General features: G+C 43.0%; 1 protein-coding gene across 1 annotated transcript in view; it reads right to left on the bottom strand.

Moving 5' to 3' along the window:
• efcab2 (EF-hand calcium binding domain 2) overlaps positions 1-14,987 on the bottom strand; it is a 111,475-nt gene extending 96,488 nt beyond the window's left edge. Inside the window, exon 1 of the mRNA XM_073050451.1 lies at positions 14,710-14,987. The gene's annotated coding sequence lies outside the window, so the exon portion shown is untranslated. The remainder of the gene's footprint in view (positions 1-14,709) is intronic.
• Between the last annotated feature and the right edge of the window lie 32 nt (positions 14,988-15,019).

Raw genomic sequence — 15,019 nt, 5'->3', positions numbered from 1 at the left:
ATGTGAGCAAACCTCCATGTCTACTCTGCCCTGGCCTTGAGAAAATGTAGATTCAAGACTACTCTCCCTAATGTGGAACTTAGATGACTTCCCTACAGCATTAACTAGCAGTGAAGTGTGGCAGACATCAGCTTTAGAAGTCAGGAGTGATCCCATAAATAGTAAGCTAAGAGTAACCTTGACATAGACCTCCACCAGCAAAGCAGTCCAGCCAAAGTCAATACCAAGTTTATGGTCATATGCACAAGTATACGTGTGTACAGATACAATGAAAACTGACTTGCATCACAGGCGCATAGCATTAGAGGCACAACATTCACAAAAAATATACATAAAGTGTACAAATTTATAGGAGAAAGAACACAATAAATACAAAAAAGGTCCATTGTAGTGTAAAGTGGTTTCAGTCGCACAACACATTAAAATACCAGTTCATTTCTGGCCGCTGTCTATAAGGAGTTTGTATGTTCTCCCCATTACTGCTTGGGTTTCCTCCTGGTGATCTTGTTTCCTCCCACAGTCCAAAATTGTACCAGTTGACATGTTATTTGGTCTTTGTAAAATGTCCTGTGATTAGGTTAGAGTTAAATCAGGAGTTGCTGGGCTGGGCCTATTCCACACTGTAGCTCAATAAATAAATAAATATTGAGATAGTGATTAGGGTTTTGCCTGTTGGTTTGACAACAGAATGGTTGAAGAAGTTGCTGTTGTTGAACCTGGTGGTGTAGGACTTCTGCATCTCCTGCCCGATGGTAGCTGTGGGATGGCATGGCTCGGATGATGAGGATCTTTAATGACAGATATCACCTTTTTGAGGCAGCATACTTCTCCAATGTAGGCATTTTAAATCACAGTTTCTGGGGGAATGGGGTTAATTAAAGTCTGCAATTCATTAATAAATGAGAACTTATGCTTATTTTTTCAGACTAATGATGTTGAAATTCACATGAAGAGGGATTGTTTGGTCTTGTTGGGAGAATCTTTCCAGGGTTATCAAATATCCCAAAGGAAAGCCAGGAGTCAAATTCACCACCCTGTGTAAAAGGCACAGAAATGAGTGAAATATTGCTCTGTTCTGGATTAGACTGGTTTTAAAATGGATAGAAGAGCATTCCTTCAGTAATGTAAAAAGGAATTTCTGAGTTGTGGAATCTAGTCACACAAAGCAGTGGAGTCACAGCGGGTCCCCAGTGGATATACTTGAGAATCTGCCCCATTGAAACTGCGCTGGCTTAGATTAAGTACAGACATGGCAGATTTAAGTAGATAGCTGTAATAAGTACTGTCTGTGGCAATTTGTCAGAGCGTGGTGTTGTGTCGTGAAGGTAGGCCGGTGAAGACCTTTATATATGTAGCACAGTGGAATGCATGGGTATTTTCTTAGGTGCAATAGTGAATCAGTCCTGCCTAGTCCTCATAACCATCCACACCCTCACTAAGTACCTATAAACCTTACCACCAACTCAAGCTGCAAGTTAACCTTTAAGAACTCCTGCACTGAGACTCACAAGTTCCTTTGAACCTCCAAGTTCTGAATTTACTCCCCACTTACAAAATAGCCAACGCGCTCATTTCTTCTACCACAACGTATGACCAACACTTCCCTACACCGAATTCCATCTGCCACATTCTTGTAATCTGTTGAAGCCCTTCAGCAAACTCTCTGCTTCCTCATCACCACCTGCCCCTCCACCTATACTGCAGCTGGACTATGGGGATTGAGGTGACCTTGGTTCTGCAGTTTTCGCACTGTAGATTGAAGAGTTTCCCATTACTCCCACTCAAACAGTAAAGTTGCTTCACAAATGAGATAGTTGGTTCAGGTTGGGAGTGTGGTTTAATGTATGTCACCCAATTTGCAGGCAAGGCCTGCCCACATGACCACGTTATGCAACACATAGCCCCTGGCTCCATTTTGTATCAGAATAGCTTTGGGTAGTGAATTGAACTTTGTAAATCCAAAGAAGGCAAGCCTGTATTGACCTGGTCAGCTGCAAATGCTGGCAGTTCACTGATGGTACACAGTTCCCACCCAATAATCCAGGATAACATTCACGGCTGAAAAATTATAAATAATATAAATTAAAATCACCCAGATTCTGGTGTGGAATAAGGGAAGTTCCTTAGAGCACGTAACAGACAATCTGACCTGGACCCACAACACTTCCTCATTAGTCAAGGCAGAGCAGCATCTACACTTTGAGGAGATTGAGGTAGGCAATGCTGCCTGCCTGCATTAGGAGCACCAGCAACAGTGCCTGATCACAGTTTATCATCGTTTGGCAAGGAATCAGTCCGCAAGACCCGACAGAGAATAGTAAAAACCGCTGAGAGGATCACCAGGGTCTCCCTTCCCCAGATTTGGCATATTGCCTGGGAGCATTGTATATGAAAGGCTGAAAGCATTGTTGAAGATCTCTACCACCCATCCTACAACCTCTTTGATGCACTACCGTCAGGAAGGAGACACAGGTGCTTCAGGACGAGGACTGTCAGACTGGGTAATAGCTTCTTCCCTCAGTCTGAGAGACTAAGGTCACCACCAAGGTCTTGTCACAAGGACAGCAGGCTATTTACTCTATTGTTTGCTGTTTACCTCTTACATGCACTTTTAATTATATTTTATTGATTCATTTAGGATTATATTTTGTTTTATATGTTGTGTATGATATACATTGTGAGTGCATCATGGTCCAGAGGAACGTTGTCTCGTTTGGTTTGATTAACGTACAGTCAGATGACAAATGTCTCCTTAAGGCTGTTATAGCTGGGGTGGTAATGGGGACAAGCTCCCACTACCTATTAAATGCTCCCAATGGCATGTACCTCAAATAATCTCCGACAACCAAGTCCAGCTCCTGGCCTTCACACATAGCTTAGCTACTAAGCCTGGTAGAACCCTTTCTACTGACAGAAGGGGCAAAGGCAGATTACTGGCACCAGTTGCTTCAGGCAGATGGAGCTCACCAGCCATGGTTGGCAGCTCATGTAGAAGAAAATCTCTGCTGTCTTGCGGCTCACTCACGGAGAAGGCTTCTGGAGTAAGCCCCGAGGGCAAAATCCAGAGCTGGAGTCCCTAGGGCAGTCCCATGTTGAATGCAACACTGAATGGCAACTCCTGTGATGCTACTGGTGCCAAACTCTGCCGTTCCTTTGAAGCTAGTTCCTTTGTCAAGCTAGGATAGTACGATATGGAGAGCAAGCTCCCCTCTCCATGTATCCATATCGTACTGTCCTAGCTTGCGTATCTAGACAGCTAAGATGCAACATCTATGGTCGACCCTGACAGACTGAGGCCTCATCATCAGATGACAATAAACTTGAACTTGAATTGGATTATCAAATTCATCTAAAAATAAAGAGAGCTTCAATAAGACTTTTGAAAAATATCTGAGATTTATATCATATTAAGAGCATTTTTGAAATTGAAACCAAAAGTCTTAAAAAGGGTAGTAGCTGTGGGGAAAAATATCATATTCAGAGTATTTTCGATAACTCAGGGATTTTCCAAAGTACTTTAAAGCAAAAGAAGAGTCATAGATAGTTGAACGGAAGTAGCTGTTGTAGTGAAAAATGTAAAAGGTGTAATAAGGAAATAAAATTGACCAAATAACAAAAAATTAAATTGAATTGAATTGACTTTATTTCTCACATCCTTTACATACATAAGGACTAAAAATCTGTACATCTGTCTAAATTTGCAAAGTGCAATCATAGTAATTTATAATAATTTCTCATAAATAGAACAGTCAATGTAACATAGAAATACACGCAAATCAGCGTGAGTTAATCAGTCTGCTGGTCCTGGCTTTTCCAGATGCTAGCAGCTGGAATAGATTGTGGTTCGGGTGATTCAGGTCCCCAGTGATCCTTCGGGTCCTTTTTTCACACCTGTCTTTGTAAATGTCCTTAATCATGGGAATTTCACAACTACAGATGCATGGGGCTGTTCGCACCACTTTCTGCAGAATCCTGTGATTACAGGAGGTAAAGTTCCCATACCAGGCAGTGATGCAGCCCTTCAGGATGCTCTCAATTGTGCCACTGTAGAAAGTTCTTAGGATTTGGGGGCCCATACCAAACTTCCTCAACTGTTGTGCCTTTTTCACCACATAGCTGGTATGAACAGACCATGTGAGATCCTCGGTGATGTGTATGCTGAGGAACTTAAAGCTGTTTACCCTCTCAACCCCAGATCCATTGATGTTAATAGGGGTTAGCCAGTCTCCATTCCTCCTGAATCCACAACCAGCTCCTTTGTCTTTGCGACATTGAGGGAGAGGTTGTTTTCTTGACACCACCGTGTCAGAGAGATGACTTCTTTCTTGTAGGCCACCTCGTTATTGTTTGAGATTAGGCCAATCAATGTAGTGTTGTCAGCAGATTTAGCTCTGGGTGGCAACACAGTCATGGGTATATAGAGAATAAAGGAGGGGACAGTACACAGCCCTGAGGGGCTCCTGTGTTGAGAGTCAGAGGGATGGAAGTGAGGGAGCCCACTCTTACCACCTGCCAGCAATCTGACAGGAAGTCCAGGATCCAGCTGCACAAGGCAGGGTCAAGGCCGAGGTCTCTGAACTTCCTGTCCTGGAATTATGGTGTTGAATGCTGAACCGTAATCCAAGATTAGCTTTCTCACATAATCATCCTTCTTCTCCAGATGTGTAAGGATGGTGTGTAGACATTGGCTATTGCATCGTCTGTCGATCGGTTGTGTCGGTAGGCAAATAATGCTGCAGATGTAGTCCTTGACCAGCCTCTCAAAGCATTTGTTTATTATTGAGGTGAGTGCAACAGGACGCCAGTCATTCAGGCTTATTACCTTAATCTGACTGGAGATGAAATGAATAGTTGCATTTGAGTAGACTGACAATACATAGTTATCTTCCCTGGGGAGGTGGGAAGGGTGGGTGCAGCTGTAAGCAGAGTGCTTTTGATTGTATATATCAATAGTCTTGGCATGTGCACACAGCTTAGTTTCAAAGTTTCCAGATGAGAGGAAACAGAACTCTGCTAATGAAAGGTCATTGACCTCATTTCCCTGTCTGACCTGCTATTTCCAGCACTTTTTTTCAGATAGCATATTTTTGTTTTACCACATTAGCAACAAGTTGGAAATTGTAAATTCAATCCTTTTCCTCTCCCCTTCCATTCGTAACCAAATAAAAACATGCAATGTTTCTCTTCGGTATCCCAGAAAGGTCTTTGACTCACTCTCCAGACCAACACCCTGGTGCTGAATTAACATCCATTTGCTGGCACTCAGCAGCACCATGAGTAAACAGTGTCAGTTTGCACAACAACACTAATGCCACCACTTCTTTTGAACATTTCCACTATTTGATAACTATTGATGCATTGCTCGAAGTCCCCTGACTCTTTGTATCATGGTCTGGTGCAGCTGGGCCAACAGCAGGATCATAAGAAACTACAGAGAGAAGTGGACTCTGTCGAATACATTGTAGGCTCATCCAACTCCACCATCAGTAGTATCTACAGGAGCTGATGCTTCAAGATGTCAACGGTGATCAAAGAACCCCTATTTTCTTCTCAAAGTTCAAAGTAAATTTATTCTCAAAGTCTATACATGACACCATACACAACCCTGAGATTCATTTTCTTGCAGGGATACTCAATAAATCCATAGCATAATCAACGAAAGACCACACCAACTTGGGTGCTCAACCAGTGTGCAAAAGACAACCAACTGCAAATTCAAGAAGAAAGTAATAATAACAAATAAATAAGCAATAAATATCAAGACACAAGATGAGTCCTTCAGAGTGAGTCCATAGGTTGTGGAAACATCTCATTGGTGGAGCAAGTGAAGAAGTGTGAAGTGCCACACTAAAGTCCAAACTGAATTTATTATCAGAGTACATACAATATATGGCACTGTTACCCTGAAATTCATTTTCTAGCAGACACTCATGATAGATCAAAAACGCAATAGAATCAGTGAAAAGCTACCCAAAAACAAGAGGGAAATAACCAAAGTGCAAACTGTGCAAATACAAAAAGAAAACAAATAAATACATACATACATAACACTGAGAACACGAGTTGTAGAGTCATTGACAGTGAGGCTATAGGTTGTGGAATCAGTTCAGAACTGAGGTGAGTGAAGTTAACCACACCGGTTTAGGAGCCTGATGGTTGAAGGCTAATAACTATTCCTGAACCTGGTGGTGTGGATCCTAAGGTTCTCGTACCTCCTTCCTGATGGCAGCAGCAAGGAAAGAACATGGCCTGGATGGTGGGGGTCCAAGCTCAGCAAGCTAATTCCCTTAAGCCATTCTGTTCTTGAACCAACCAGCACAACCCTAATTGCAACAGTTTAGCAACACAACGACCACTGAAGTAATGTCCCTCTCAGCCCCATTCTCCTGCCTTTGACCAGTGGTCAATCTGGACATCAGTATTTTTGAGAGGAGAGGACTTCAATCAGGTCCACTGTCCGAGTACAAAAGGCAGCAATGGGTTGCTAAAGTGGAAAAGAGCTTTGAACAGTAACCAATCGGCATTTGAGATTGATTAGCAAGAGCAAATTAAAGGAGGGGCAAGAGCAGAGGCCATCATCTGAGTGGATAGAGTCAGAGTGGTGATTTTGAGGCCTCCACAAAGAGAAGCTTCAGTTAGAGAAAGCAAAGGAAAAAAAAGCTCAAGGTTTTTCTTTTAAATTTCTTCTCTTCTTTATATCTGCTCAGCTAGGACAGTAGAGATGTCAGGCAGGATAGTGGAATGCTCCTCTTGTGGGATGTGGGAGACCTCCAGTGTACCTGACAACTACAACTGTGAGAAGTGCATCCAGCTGCAGTTTCTAACCAACCGCATTAAAGAGTTGGAGCTGGGAAAGGGGTTAAGGAGCCAGTGCAGAGTACTCCATGGCCATCCCCTTCAACAATAGGTGTAACACTTTGGACATGTTGGAGGGGGGCAGAAGGGGAGATGACCTAAGAGAGGAAAGTCACAGTGGTCGGGTCTCCAGCACTGAGTCTGACTCTTTAACTCAAAAAGGAAAGGGGGAGAAGATGGCACGCTGTGGTGAGAGAGGATTTGTTAGTTAGGGCAATGGATGAGATTTCCAGATGGTATGTTGCCTCCTGGGTGCCAGGGTCCAGAATATCTCAGATTGAGTCCTCAGCATTCTTAAGCAGCCATAAGTCGTGGCCCATTTACACGTTGTTAGCTACAAAGTACATGAATTGGATAAATGACAAGGTTCTGCATAGGGAATTAAGGGAGTTAGGTGCTAAGTTAAAGGGCAGGTTTTCCAGGATTATGATTTCAGAATTGCTACATGCACCACATGCTAGTGAGGCCAGAACTAGGAAGATTATACAGTTCAATACGTAGCTAAGAAATTGGTGCAGGAGAGAGAGAATAAGAATTTTAGATCATTGGGCTCTCTTCCAGGGAAGGTGGGACCTGTATAGAAGTGATGGTTTGCACCTGAACTGGAGTGGGACGAATATCCTCGTGGAAAGGTTTTTTAATGCCACACAGTGGGATTTAAACTGCATTTGCAGGGGGATGGGAACAAGAGTGGCAGAACAGTTAGTGGAGAGGTTGTGGAGGCAGATATTGGTAAGACCTCAGGCAAGGTTAGGAATCAAAAGGTTGAGCATGGAGTGACTACTGTCCTGAGCTATTTCAATGCAAAAAGTATTGTAGGAAAGGTGCATAATAGTGCTGAAGATGAGGCAGCTGGTTTACAAACAGAGGCAACATGTACTGAGGAGAGCCTGTTGATAGGACAAAATTGCAGTCAACAGGGTGAGTTGCAATTTAAAAGGTGGACAGTATCGAAAAGGGTGAATACAGGACTGCGACTGTTATATTTGTTTGCCTGCAGTATACAGAATAAGGTAGACAAACATGCAGCACAGTTGCAGGTTCGCAGGTTTGAGGCTATAGGCTTCCCTGACTCTTGGCTGAAATAAAGTTTTAGCCAGGAGTTTAATTTCTAAGGATACGCATTGTATAAAAAAGACAGGGAGGAAGGCAGAGGGGGTGCCGTTGCATGCTTGTAAAAATACTTAGATCATTAGAAAGGGGTGACATAGGGTCGGAAGGTGTTGAATCTTTGTGGATAGAGCTAAGGAACGGCGAGGGTAAAAAGACCCTGATGGGAGTTGCATACAGACCATCCAAAACAGTAGTAAGGATGTTTCCTACAAATTATAATGACAGATAGAAAATGCCCGCCGAAAGGGCAATGTTACAATAGTCATGGGGGCTGCAATATGTAGGTAGTTTGGGCAATATGTAGGTGGATTCCAGTAGGTGGTATTTCTAGAGTTGAGAATGGTGCGACTAGAATGCCTACAAGATGGCTTTTTATAACAGTTCATGGTTGAGCCCACTAGGGGATAAGACCATAAGACACAGGAGCAGAATTTGGCCATTATCTATGTCATTGACAAACAATGTAAAAAGTAGCAGTCCCAATACTGACCTCTGAGGAACATCACTAGTCACTGGCAGCCAACCAAAAAAGGCCCCTCTTTATTCCCACTCACTGCCTCCTGCCTGTCAGCCATTCCTCTATCTATGCCAATATTTTTCCTATAATGACATAGGATCATAGGATGTTATCTTGTTAAGCAGCCTCATGTGTGACACCTTATCAAATGCCTTCTGAAAATCCAAGTAAATAACATATATTGCCTCTCCTTTGTCCACCCTGTTTGTTACTTCCTTGAAGAATTCTAAGAGATTTGTCAGGCAAGACAAATCCCTTCACAGAAACCATGCCAATGTTGACTTATTTTATCATTAATCTCCAAGTACTCCGAAACCACATCCTTAATAATAGACTCCAACACTTTCCCAGCCACTGTGGTTAGGCTACTGGCATATAATCTCCTTTCTGTTGCCTCCCTCCCTTCTTAAAGAGTGGAGTGACATTTGCAATCTTCCAGCCCTTGGGCCCATGCCAGAATCAAGTGATTCTTAAATCATGACCAATGCATCATTATCTGTACAGCAACCTCACTCAGGACTCTGGGATGTAGATCATATGGTCCAGGTGACTTATCCACCTTAAGTCTTTTGAGTTTGCCTAGCACTTTTTTCTTTGTAATAGCAATGGCACTCACTCCTGCTCCCTGACACCCATGGACCACATTGCTAGCATCTTCCACAGTGCAGACAGTTGCAAAATACTCATCAAGTTCATCTGCCATTTTTTGTCCCCCCCATTACTACCTCACCAGCATCATTTTCCAGTAGTCCAGTATCAACTCTCACCTCTATTTTACTTTTCATTTAACTGAAAAAAAACTTATAGTATCCTGCTTCATACTATCAGCTAGTTTGCCTTCATATTTAATCTTTTTCCTTCTTGTAGCTTTTTTTATTTGCCTATTGTTATATTTTAAAAGCTTCCCAATCATCCAATTTCCCACTCACTTTTGCTAACTTATATGCCCTTTCCTTGGCTTATATGCAGTCCTTAACTTCCCTTGTCAGCCACGGTTGCTGACCCCTGCCATTTGAGAACAACTTCTTCTGCGGGACATATCCATTCCCTGAAACTTCAGCCATCTCTGCTCTGCCATTATACCTGCCAGTATTCTCCTCTAATCTATCTTGACAAGCTCAACTCTCATGCCTCTGTAATTCCCTATATTCTATTGTGATAGATACATGTGACTTGTGCTTCTCCCTCTCAAAATGCAGTATGAATTCAATGATATCATGATCACTGCTTCTTAACTGTTCATTTACATTCAGCTGCTAATAAGATCTGGGTTACTACACATCATGCAATCTAAGATGGCCCTTCCCCAAGAAAGCTCAAGTGCAAGCTACTCTAAAAAGCCATCTCGTAGGCATTCAACAAATGTCCTCTCTCGCAATCCGACACCAACCTGATTTTCCCCAGTCCCCTTGCATATTGAAGTCTCCATCACAACTGTGATATTACCCTTATTACATACATTTTCCAGCTCCCTATGCAATCTCAACCCCACATCTGCCGACTATTTGGAGGCCTATATACGATTCCCTTTTTTTAAAAACCCTTGCAGTTTCTTGGGATCAGCTATTCTGGAGTGGGTGCTGTGCAATGAATCAGAATTGATTAGAGAGCTTAAGGTAAAATAATCCTAAGGAGCAAGTGATCATAGTATATTTAAATTCACCCAGAAATTTAAGAAGGAGGAACTAAATCAGATGTATCAGTATCACAGTGGAATAAATGGAATTAGAGGCATGAGAGAAGAGATGGCCAGAATTGACCAGAAACAAACACTGACAGGGATGACAGCACAGCAACAATGGCTGAAATTTCTGGAAGCAATTCAGAAGGCCCAGGACATATATATCTCCCAAAGAGGACGAAGTATTATTAAAGAAAGATAGGTGGAGGGGCAGGTAGTTTAGAGGAAGTAGAGGCTACAGAAGGGCTTACACAGATTAGGAGAATGGACAAAGAGCTGACAGATGGAATACAGTGTAAGGAAGTGTATGGTCATGCACTTTGGTAGAAGAAATGAGAGGGTTGACTAATTTTTAAATGGTTAGAAAATACAAAAAAACGAAGGCACAAAAGGACTTGGGTGTCCTTGTACAGGATTCCCTAAAGGTTAATTTGCAGGTTGAGTCTGTGGTGAGGAAGGCAAATGTGATGTTAGCATTGATTTCAAGAGCATTAGTATATAAAAGCAACGATGTAATATTGAGACTTTATAAAGGACTGGTGAGGCCTCACTCAAAGTATTGTGAGCAGTTTTGGGCCCCTTATCTTCGAAAGGATGTGCTGAAACTGGAGAGAGTTCAAAGCAGGTTCACAAAAATGATTCCAGGTTTCAATGGCTTGTCATTTGAAGAGCATTTGATGGTTCTGGTCTTGTATTCACTGGAATTTGGAAGAATGAGGGGTGACCTCATTGAAACCTATCGAATGGTGAAAGGCCTTGATAGAGTGGATGTGGAGAAGATGTTTTCTATGGTGGAAGAGGCAATAGCCTCAGAATAGAGGGCATTCTTTTAGAATGAAGAAAATAAGTAATTTCTTTAGCCAGCGAGTGGTGAATCTGTGGAATTCGTGTCCACAGGCAGCTGTGGAGGTCAAGTCTCTATGTATATTTAAGGCAGAGGATAGATTGTTGATTGGTCAGCATGAGGGATATGGGGAAAAGGCAGCAGATTGGGGCTGAGAGGAAAATTGGGATCAGTCATGATAAAATGGTAGAGTAGACTTGAAGAGTCAACTGGCCTAATTCTGCTCCAATATCTTATGGTTTTATTGTCTTCTCTCCATAACCATTGACACCCTTACTAATGAAGAACCCATTAACTTCTGCTTTAAATAGACCCAATGACTTGGCCTCCACAGCCATCTGTGGTAATGAATTTCATAGATTCACCACCCTCTGGCCAAAAAACCTCCTATTCATCTCTGTTCTAAAGAAACATTCTTGTATTCCAAGTCTATGCCCTCTGACTTCAACATCCCCACTATCGGAAATATCGTCTCTATCCAGGCCTTTCAGTCTTAGAATAGGTTTCAATGACCTCGCCCTTCTAAACTCCAGTAAGTACAGGCCCAGAGCCATCAAACGCTCCTCATTCCCCAGATAACTTTCATGAATCTGCGCTGGAACAGCTCCGATGTCAGAACAGCCTCCTGAGATACGGGACCTAAAACAGCCCACAATACCCCAAAAGCCATCTGACCAGTGCCTTATAGAGCATTGGCATTAGATCCTTGCTTTTATATTCTATTCCTCTCTGTGCATTTGGCTTCCAATTCAACCTACAAGTTAACCTTTAGGGCAGGAGTTTTAGGGAATTCTCCAACTTTAGGGAATCCTGCATGAGGACTCCCAAGTCCTTCAGCATCTCTAGTTTCTGAATTTGCTCTCCATTTTGAAAATGGTCTACGCCTTTTATTTTTCTCTACCAAAGTGCATGAGAATACACATCACTATACTGTATTTCACATGGGGCAGCGCAGTAACATAGTGATTTAGAGTGATGCGACAGCAGTCAGGGTTTAATTCCCTCTACTCTCTAAGGAGTTGGTACGCTCTCCCTTTGACAGCATGGATATCCACCAGGTTGTCCAGCTTCCTCCCACATTCCAAAGATGTGCAGCCTATTAAATTGTGGGATGGGATGGTGGCACCAGAAAGCAGGGCAACGCAAACAATCGCGAGCTGCTATTAGTACATACTCAGACTGTGGTGGCCATCACCAATGTGGAAGTCACAGTAAGGCAAGGATGGCCTAGGGCAGTTGTAGTCAAGTGAAGTTAGACACCGAGAAATACCTCATTACTACAGATGAGATAGGTTGGGTTGACTGAGGCAATGTGTGAGTAAGCTTCTATAGTGAGACTTTTCCTAAAACATAAAACCCCTTTTACACAATAGGGGGTGCCAGAGACAGACAAGATAACAGAGGGACGTGAAACATACTCTCCAACTAAGGCTCTTTACTAACCTCAAAATATCATTGGCTGTCGGCACAAAGTTTCATTGGACTTTTAATACCTTTATCGTCCTGATTTCAAAATATCATCCATTGTCTACTTGAAATTTGCCAACTTCCTTTGTTCCCGTTAAATTTACAAACTCATTTCCTGCTTCATGATACTTTGCAAATGTCTTGGGCACCCTAGCTATATATCTGTGCCTAGGACTTTTGCACAGCACAATATACAAGATATATTGTACAGAACTAGGCCATTTGGCCCATCGAGTCTACACCATTTCATCGAGACTGATCCATTTTCTCTTGCAGATATATTGTATATATGGAACCTATTATGTGCTTGGTGTCTCAAGGTTGGTGTCTCAGGCACCCCATACTAAAAGAATTATCAGAAACCAGAATAAATGGATAAACACAAGAGATTCTGCAGATGCTGGAAATCTTGAGCAACACACACACACACACAATGCTGGAGGCATTACAAGAAGTCAGGCAGCATCAACGAAGGGGAATAAACAGTCAGGGTTTTGGGCAGAGACCCTTCATTCTGACTGGAAAGGAAGGGGACAGAGCCAGACTATGAAAGTAGGGGAAAAGGAAGGAGTACAAGCTGGCAGGTGTTAGATGAGACTAGAGGAAGAGATGGATGGGTAGGTGGTGGTGGGGGGGGGGTGATGAAGTAAATGGGAGGTGGAAGAGATAAAAGGCTGAGGAAGGTATCTAGAAAGAAAGGACAGTTGACCATGGTCAGAAGTGATGGAGGAAAGGAACCAGAAGGAGATGGGCAGGTGGGGAAACTGAAGGGTGGGAAAGTAACCAGGATTGGGAATAGAAAGAGAGAGAAGAGGGGAGGTGGGAGTAATTACCATAGGTTAGGGAATTCGATGTTCATGCCATCAGTGACCCAGACAGAATATAAGGTGTTGCTCCTCCAACCCGAGTTCTGTCGAGGAGGCCATGGACAGACATGTCACAACGGGGATGGGAAGTTGAATTGAAATGGGTAGTCACTGGGAGAGCCTGCAGACAGCAAAGTGATCCCCCAATAGGTGTTGGGTCTCACCAATGTAAAGGAGGCCACACCTAATAGATGACCCCAACAGACATGCAGCTGAAGTATCATCTCACCTGAAAGGACAGTTTGACAAATGAAGGAGGTGGTGTAGGGACAATGCATCACTTGTTACACTTGCAGGGATAAGTGCTAGGAGGGAGAAGAGTGGGGAGGGATGAGCGGATAAGGGAGTCATGCTGAGAGCAATCCCTATGAAAAGCAAGTGCTGGGGAGACATACTTAGTGGTAGGAACAACTACGACAGAGTTATTGAGGATGATGTGCTGAATATGGATGTTCATGGGGTGATACAAGGACAATGGGAACTCTATCCCTGTTATCACACAGAAGGATGGGGTGAGAGAATCATCAATGGTGGTGGAAGGGAAACCAGTTAAATGATATGCTCTTAAAAGAATTCACCAAAATTAACTATTCAATGTTTTCTCATATTATATTCCATTTGCTAGATCTTTGCCCATTCAATCTGTTATATATCCCTTTTCAGTCACCTTGGCCCATCCACAACTTATTTTCCTGTCTATACTTTCGAAAAAGATAGAATGGAAAGCTTCATCGTGAGAATAGATGTGGCAGAAACAGAGGAAATGGGAAAAAGAACGACATTTTTACAAGTGACAGAATGGGAAGAGGTATACTCAAAGATATTATGAGTGTAAGCAGTTTATAGATATCAGTGGACAGTTTGACTCCAGAGACTGATAAAGGTGAGAGAGGAGTCAGAGATGGACCAGGTAAATCTGAGAGCAGGGTGAAAGTTGAGGGCAAAATTGGTGAAATGGACAAACTGCCTCATACATCTCCTTTGAACTTTCACCCCTTTTAAAAATGCATATCCTCTAGTAGTAGGGATTTCAACTCTAGGAAAACGATACCTGATCTCTACAATACCCACACCCCTCAATCATATAGTCTTCTATCTGGTCACCCCACAGCCTCCAGTGCTCCAGAGAAAACACCCTAGTCTGTCCAACACATACAAAGATGTGGGAGAAACTCAGCAGGTCAGGCAGCACCTATGAAGACAACATTTTGGGCCGAGACCATTTATCAGGACTGGAAAATTAGAGGGAAGTAGCCAGAATAAGGTTGGGGGTGGGGGGGAAGAGAAGATATACAAACTGGCAGGTGACAGGAATGTTTGGTAGGTGGGTGGATGGGGGAATCTCAGTTGTATATTGCATACATACTTTGATAATAAATGAACCCTTTAAGTAGGATGAAGTAATAGCCCTCTAATCCAGGCAGCCAGCATCTGATAATCCTCTTCTGTGCCCTCTCCATAGGCTCCACGTCCTGCCTGTAATGGGGCGACGGAAAGCAAAGCGGCCGAGAATACAGCGCTCCTGATAGTGAGATCTACCGGAAGCAACCCTTCCTACCGGGAATCGTTGCCCCTGAGCACCGGGCACTCAGCAATCCAATAGCCGCTCGGCGGGCGACCCATTGTCGCCCACATCCCTTTTGACGAGGCGCGCACACTACGGGGTTTACGGTAAC

Source organism: Hemitrygon akajei, chromosome 7 (assembly GCF_048418815.1).
Source record: "Hemitrygon akajei chromosome 7, sHemAka1.3, whole genome shotgun sequence".
Classification (NCBI taxonomy): Eukaryota; Metazoa; Chordata; class Chondrichthyes; order Myliobatiformes; family Dasyatidae; genus Hemitrygon; species Hemitrygon akajei.
This window is presented reverse-complemented; position numbering and strand designations above follow the sequence as displayed.